The 7,921-nt window shown below is 38.9% G+C and overlaps 1 pseudogene; it reads right to left on the bottom strand.

Moving 5' to 3' along the window:
* Positions 1-454: 454 nt before the first annotated feature.
* LOC107723995 (sal-like protein 1) lies at positions 455-7,480 on the bottom strand (annotated as a pseudogene).
* Between the last annotated feature and the right edge of the window lie 441 nt (positions 7,481-7,921).

The raw sequence follows: 7,921 nt of genomic DNA, 5'->3' as shown, positions 1-7,921 counted from the left end.
GGGGTGTTCAAACTCGGTCCTGGAGGGGAGTTTAATTGGGGTTGGAACTAAACTCTTCAGGACACCGGCCTTCCAGGACCGAGTTTGGACACCCCTGGTCCAATGTAACAGTAACAATGGCAAAAAATAAAAATAAATAGTTTTAGTATGGTTTAGTGTTTACATTTATAATCTAAATACTGTACGTGTACAAAAACACAATTCAAACACAAATTATATTAATTTCCTGTAAAGGATCAATAAAGTATCAATCAATCAATTAATGTGAAACACTGATTTATAAATAGTTTTTGGGAACTATTTAGGAATAGGGATTCATTTCTCCATTAAATAATACAAAAATGTACCTCATCACAAAATCTATTACAACCAAGAGTTTAGCAAATGCTCTGGATGAATACCTTCAATTATTAAAAAAAAGTAATAATTGTAAAATAAACGGTCATAGCTGCATATTAACAATACTTATAATGTTCCTCACCAAACAACAAAAAACATCAAATTTATACAATACAATCAACACTACTTCAGTTGTGAAGATCTGCTCTAACTAGGGAAAACTAACCAACAGCAGAATTTGTATTAATGTCACTAAATAGGGTATGCTTGTACAAAAATCCTAATGAAAGAACACACATATGAAAGTGCATCACATTTGAATGCATGGGTTTGCATCTTAAAAGACGAAATTCAATTTGTCACTGTTGTTTTATTGTCTTCAACCAACTGCCGGAAATTAAAAGTTGCACCATTTTCGCTTAATCTCTCGAGCCAAGGTAAAGCTCTGTTGAATTGCAATTTTTCTCTGTTTTCCAGTTGCCCAGCAGAAATCGGGAGGTGAGGTATGGCGCCATTTTGAATTACAGGTATTTCATTCGTCCTCACACCCAAACCATTAGTGAAAGAGGTATACTGGCTCCAGAGGCCTAAGGAATTTCCATTACGCACTTTACCCACAACATCTTTTGGGGAAGAGTCCTGGAATCGCTCGGAATTGGATCTAAGGAATGGATCATCAACAGAAAGTCTGCGACCCCGTCTGGCTGGAGAACTGCTCCACATGTGAGTTCCCATATGAACCTAGATGGAAAACAGGATGAAAAATTAAGTAGATAGTTGGTCATAAGGTATCTGGGATGATACAAATGATTCTATACTAAGTAACAAAATACACATTGGCAATGGGTGACGGAACACCTTTAGCAACCTTTAACTGGTGTACCTTCAAATTTCCTTTAGTGGTAAATGCACGTCCACATATGTTGCAGGAGAAGGGTTTCTCACCAGTGTGGGTTCTTTCATGAATTTGCAGTGCACTTGAAGAAGAGAAGGTCTTCCCACAAGTGTGGCAGAAGTGCTGTTTAGCTGTTCGCCGAAGTGGTGTTGCTGTTAATGCTGGTGTAGAGAGTACAGGTAATGTGGAAGCTGCTGAGCTAACTATACCTGTGGGTGAATCTTTAGGATCTTTTTTGGTGAGCCCATTGTGTTCGATTCTTTTTGAGGGAATGATTGGTTCCATTGAGGGTAGAAACTGGTTTGGTGAAAAAATCAGGATCTGATTTGCTGGCTCAAACAACGGTGAATCGCACATCTGGTGGGTAAGCATGTGCTGTTTAAGGTTACCTTTGGTTGAGAACCCTCTGTTGCATGCAGTGCAGATGAATGGGCGCTCTTTGGTGTGACTTCGATAATGAATATCCAAAGCACTTTGACAGGCAAATGTCTTGTTGCAGATATCACAAACATTGCTTTTCAGGGATCCCTGCTCATTAAAGGGAAAAATCATGGTCAAGCTATCTTTTGGTATATCTCCATCTAGTAACCTAGACACTATAAGATTGGGCTGTAGGCTTGAGCTGTTTGATTCAGCAGATTTCAGGTTTCTGTCAGTTGTAGTGTATCCTTGCCTTTCATAAGCAGAGCCATTGGGGGAGGATGGGTTCCAGTAGGGTGTCATCTCAGTGTTGGCCGAAATCCTTCTCCTTAAACTCTCATGGTCACTATCTAGTGAAGATGATCTCTGGGTTAAGCAATCTCCATCCACTGATCCATTCCCCATAGTCAACTTATTGATGTTTGACAAATTCTCCACATTCGAAACTGCAATCTGACTCTCTGACCCAGTTGCTCTGGTGAACTCAGAAGAAGCAGGTGAAGAACATAGACTGTCCGGTAAAGAGTCTGGGTATTTTGTATAGGATGCACCTTCCATAACGTCCATGTTCTCACTGGGCAAGGTATCCTCTTCCAAGGTCCTACCTTCCACAGATTCAGCATCCTGATCCATGGGTTCTGCACAGCTATCATGCAATGAGACATTAGGAATGTGACCACCCATATGCATGTGGATATGCTGCTGTAGAACCATTGCATTTGTAAACTTGTCTTGACATATGGGGCAAGAATGCTGTATTCTAAGAGGTGGCATGGAACAGTGAATGCTATAGTGTGTCTTGAGATTGCCCTTGGTTGTAAAAGCCCGTCCACACACTCTGCATTTGAATGGCCTTTCTCCGGTATGTGTACGGTAATGCATTTTAAGGGCACTTTGACAGCTAAGAACCCGGTGGCAGATTCCACACTCATTTGCTCCAGCAAATTTTACTAACTGCTCCAGCTTTGAAGTCTCAGATGCTCCAGGAGTATTTGGAAGACTTCCAAAAAGAAATTTGGTTTCAAGCTGCTCTGATTTTAACTCAGTTATTAAGCTTGGATTGACCGAGGTTTTAATAGCAATGTCATCTCTTGAACCTTTCCCTGAGGAGCTTAATAAGGTAGCAACACTCAAGGGTTGTGTAATCTCTTGAAATTTCTCATTTGAAATTAGAGGAGGGCTACAACCAAATCCCCCTTGATGCCCATTACTTCTCTCACACACCTCACTGACAACAGGACTATAAAGTTTAGTTACTGATACCCCTTCCTCCTCTTTTTTAATGATGGGTAGAAGACTTGGCAAAGATGATGGAAGCCTAAAGCCAAGTGAGTTACCCACTAAAGGTTTACTATCCAACCAGTTGAGAGCAGGCTTCTCAGGAGGCAGAGACATGCCATATGGAATACCTGTGCTGGTTGGGACCTTATCTAAATGCTCTGGAACCGGATAAGGATCAAGGTATCCTCTTCCAAGGTCCTACCATCTACAGAGTCAGCATCCTGATCCATGGGTTCTGCACAGCTATCATGCAATGGGACATTAGGAATGTGACCACCCATATGCATGTGGATATGCTGCTGTAGAACCATTGCATTTGTAAACTTGTCTTGACATATGGGGCAAGAATGCTGTATTCTAAGAGGTGGCATGGAACAGTGAATGCTATAGTGTGTCTTGAGATTGCCCTTGGTTGTAAAAGCCCGTCCACACACTCTGCATTTGAATGGCCTTTCTCCGGTATGTGTACGGTAATGCATTTTAAGGGCACTTTGACAGCTAAGAACCCGGTGGCAGATTCCACACTCATTTGCTCCAGCAAATTTTACTAACTGCTCCAGCTTTGAAGTCTCAGATGCTCCAGGAGTATTTGGAAGACTTCCAAAAAGAAATTTGGTTTCAAGCTGCTCTGATTTTAACTCAGTTATTAAGCTTGGATTGACCGAGGTTTTAATAGCAATGTCATCTCTTGAACCTTTCCCTGAGGAGCTTAATAAGGTAGCAACACTCAAGGGTTGTGTAATCTCTTGAAATTTCTCATTTGAAATTAGAGGAGGGCTACAACCAAATCCCCCTTGATGCCCATTACTTCTCTCACACACCTCACTGACAACAGGACTATAAAGTTTAGTTACTGATACCCCTTCCTCCTCTTTTTTAATGATGGGTAGAAGACTTGGCAAAGATGATGGAAGCCTAAAGCCAAGTGAGTTACCCACTAAAGGTTTACTATCCAACCAGTTGAGAGCAGGCTTCTCAGGAGGCAGAGACATGCCATATGGAATACCTGTGCTGGTTGGGACCTTATCTAAATGCTCTGGAACCGGATAAGGATTCATTAGTATGTTAGGATACTTCTCCTTGTGACGATGGAAATGGACCTTCAGATTTCCACGGGTGGAAAATCGATTTCCACATATGTTACATTTGTAGGGTCGCTCTCCAGTGTGAGAACGCAGGTGTATTTGCAAAGCACTATCACTTCCAAATACTTTGGCACAGAACCTGCATTTGTGCTTGAATGTACAATCTTCAGCTGGTCTCTTGTGTTCACATAAACTCACAGTGAGGGGTTTGGCTTTCCTATGTTGGGCTAGGGCAGTCAAAGCATTCAGGTCCTCCACAATTGCCCCAATACTAGGCAAGGAGTTCGCAGAAATATTAAAGCTGTTTGGTTTATGGGGTAATTCAAGTTTGTTTAGAATGGCATCTGTAATTGAAGCAGGAGATTGTGAAGGCAATTTTAAATGAGCTGTACCATCAACTGTATCACTGAGTGTGTTACCATGCAAAGACTGATTACTACACAGATCACTACCAACATTCGATGGCAAAGGGTTGCCTCTGTTTTCATCAGTCAATTGGGAGTTTCCTTTATCACCCTTTAAACCATCTTGGGCGTTTTGCGAAATAACATGTTTAGACTGTTTAGCAGTAGTAGCTAGGTTTTCTACAAGCCCCGCAGCTGCTGTCTGTTGTTCAGAGAGGTGTGAGCTAAGTTTTATCAGTGAACTGGTTTGAGACAGACCACCATAGGTGTTTATGGCCACAGGTGTATCAGAATTTTGGGCTGCTAATAGCATTATTTGATGTTGAATTTCTTCAATTAGTTTTAGCTGCTGCACCTGCTGTTGCTGCAGTGCTAACAGCTGCTCAATCAAACCAGAAACGGCCATTTTGCTGTTGCTAGCGTTTCTGAAACTTGTCTTTGGATTTAAACTAGTTTCGAGTGAGAACTGAGCAACAGCAACTTTGGTGTTTTCTAGGTTCTCAATGAAGACATTGCTGTTAATGGCTGATGATTTACATAACTCAAGTAAGGTATTCTCTTGGTGTAGTAAAGCTGGGTATGCTAAGCTAAAGCCACCAGCATTATCACTGTTCTTATTATTATTATGTAAATAAGACTTTTTGGCAATGTCATGACTGTTGTTTTCAAATGTATGTAAGGATTCGTCAACTTCCACTGATGTTCCATCAAAAGAAAAGTCACAAAGTTCCTCTTTAGTGTCATTACTTGTCACTCCATCCAAATGCTCCTCAGTGTTGAAGAATGGTGAATTAATTGTGAGGCCAGAAGGTGGAGAATCTAGGCTTTCGTTTTCACTTACTATTAGAACTAACTGATCTTTCAAACAGTCTTTCTGATGTTGGTATAGGTCTGTTATACTGGAAAATTCAGCACAGCATTGTTCACAAATATGGACATCGCAGGTTGGAGTGGGGTCATTCTCCATTGTATGATCTGAATTTCAAGAAAGAAAAAAGATATACATTTTTATATTAGATCATATTTGATAGCAACTCATTGTAAACTTAAAGCACAGTAGTAGCCTGTATCTCAGATGTAACACAATTCATGACATGGTGGGAAAATAAAAGTATTATTATAAAATGACTTCCTAGTAAGCAAGTAATAATTATTTGCATATGATTATTTAGCAAAAATCTGTTTACAATAACTTCATGGCATTTTCATACTGATTTAAAATTATGTAAATAGAACAGCTTTGTTTCAAGTGCATATTTAGGATAGCCTTAACATTGTAAATGCATATGTGGATTGATTAAGAGGTTTTGTTTTAGATTTTAATTATACTACTTTTTTTTTTTTAATGAAATGAAAGACAAAGCAGGCAAAAACTTTGAGAAGCTGATATCATAAAAGAAGGTTTGATTTTAAGGGTTATTTAATCAACTATATCACTATAAACAGATAATGTAAAGTTTAACAGCAGGAACTATCTATTAATAGGGTGCAATAATAATATCTATTTTTCTATACTATTTACAACAATGGATTTATTATGAAAATTAATGCATAACAGGGTTGTTAGCAACAGAGTTGCAGATTAAACTAGCCTAAATTAAACTGTAGGGACTAGCTAGTTTGTAACAAAATGTTAGTTTATAGATGTAGATACATTTTTATTTCCCATTAATTCAAGAAAAATAAATGATTATGTGACCATTTCCAATAACTTTGGTAATAGAGTTAAATGGCTGAATTTGACAAAGTCAGTCAAGCAACAATTTAAAAATGTAGGAATTTCAGAATGAGAACTTACTTGTTTTCCCGCCATGCAGGTAAAATTCAAATTATGTTACTTTCTGGGTGTCACAATTTTTATGGAATGTTACATTTTTGTAATATGCTGAAATTCATGCAGTAACAAGATTGTGTTAAAAATGTGGGACACAACTCAAGATGGACTAGTATGATATTAAAAACGTAAAGATTTTTAATACGTTTTTAGATTTGAACATTTGTAAAGAGCGTGTATTATATTTTTAAAATTTCACATTAAAGCTGTTACAATGCAAACATAATTTTTCTTGTTTTCTCATTTTGTTACAACTTTTCCTACTACCATAACTTTCCCTGGTATTAGGGGTTAAGGTTGTAACAGTGATGCTCCAATTCAACACCAGTTAATGAAGTGATGAACTATGTATTATAGGCAGTGGTGTAGTGGAGGGTATACGCAGGTATACGGCGTATACCCATTTCTTTATCAGTCGGCTTTGCGTATACCCACTTCTAAATCCCCTCTGATGCGCATCATTCAGTAGTGTCCTTCATTAGCCAAAATCATGACAGTCCACCATGACTAGCTAATCAAATCGAAAATGTGCAAATACTACTGGCCCATTTTGGGGTGAACTAAATATGCAAGACTAGTCTTACGTCACTGTTTATAACACAGGCCGTTCATCCTTTGCTGGACCGCTTAAAAAAATGGGGACATAAATGAAGAGTATACCCACTTCTCCAGGCACCACTACACCACTGATTATAGGCTATATTAAAGATCATATCCTACAGATCTCATTATGACTGACAGTTACAAGAGACAAATGTAGTTGCTTTGTAAAAACCGTTCTTAAAAAAATTATTGTAGTCATTCCCTACCTCTACCTCTTACTTTTTTTTAAACGCCCTCGGCATGCCAGTTCAGAAAGCGCTGCAGAACTTACCGATGAGAACATACTGTGGCTTCGCTTGTTTCCTCCGGGACATGCTGGAATAAAACCTGTTTACCTCCCTGAAGAATCCACAAGTGTCCTTTCATCAAAATGAATCAGTGTCCAACCAAAAGCATCCTTGTCAGTGAGCCCCGGTCTGGGTAAATCTACCGCGGGACTGTTTACATATTCATCATAACAGAAATAATAAGTTAGCAGAAATGAAGTTGCGATGATCACACGGGAATGTGCTAATCCCGGTGATGTCAGCGAAGAATTAAAAAAAAGTTATAAGGAAAAGTCGTTCATACATCACCGCACTGTCGACCACAATATCCAAATTAAACACATTCCCACAACTCAAAACATGAGAACTCCAAGACCGCAAATCCATGAGGCAATTCTTTGACAGCGTTTAGAGTTCAGCCCCGCCCTTCGATATTCCTATTGGCCAACACGTTTCACGACCACGCCCACCAGCGCTCCTATTGGTCAGTGCGTTTCAGATAGGCGTAGACTGTGCTCATTAAAGCGTGTATGAGAGCATGAATCAGTGGCTGGTAATGTAAAGGATAATTGTTTCACCACCCGCAACACAAAACCACTGTGATGTAACCTAGTAACACATTATATATCTTTCATTAATAAGTCATTTACAAACATCATCATGTTAAACATATAAATAGTTAATGGACCTTTATAGCATCACACTTTAATTCCATTAATGCATTTTAACTAATCAACTGTTAAGCATTAAGCTTTATGATGAAATTATAGAATTTATTATAAAGTGTTACCTAT

Source organism: Sinocyclocheilus rhinocerous, unplaced genomic scaffold (genome assembly GCF_001515625.1).
Source record: "Sinocyclocheilus rhinocerous isolate Xijiao unplaced genomic scaffold, SAMN03320098_v1.1 scaffold63, whole genome shotgun sequence".
Lineage (NCBI taxonomy): Eukaryota > Metazoa > Chordata > Actinopteri > Cypriniformes > Cyprinidae > Sinocyclocheilus > Sinocyclocheilus rhinocerous.
Note: the sequence above shows the minus strand (reverse complement) of the source record. Positions and strands in the feature narration are given on the sequence as shown.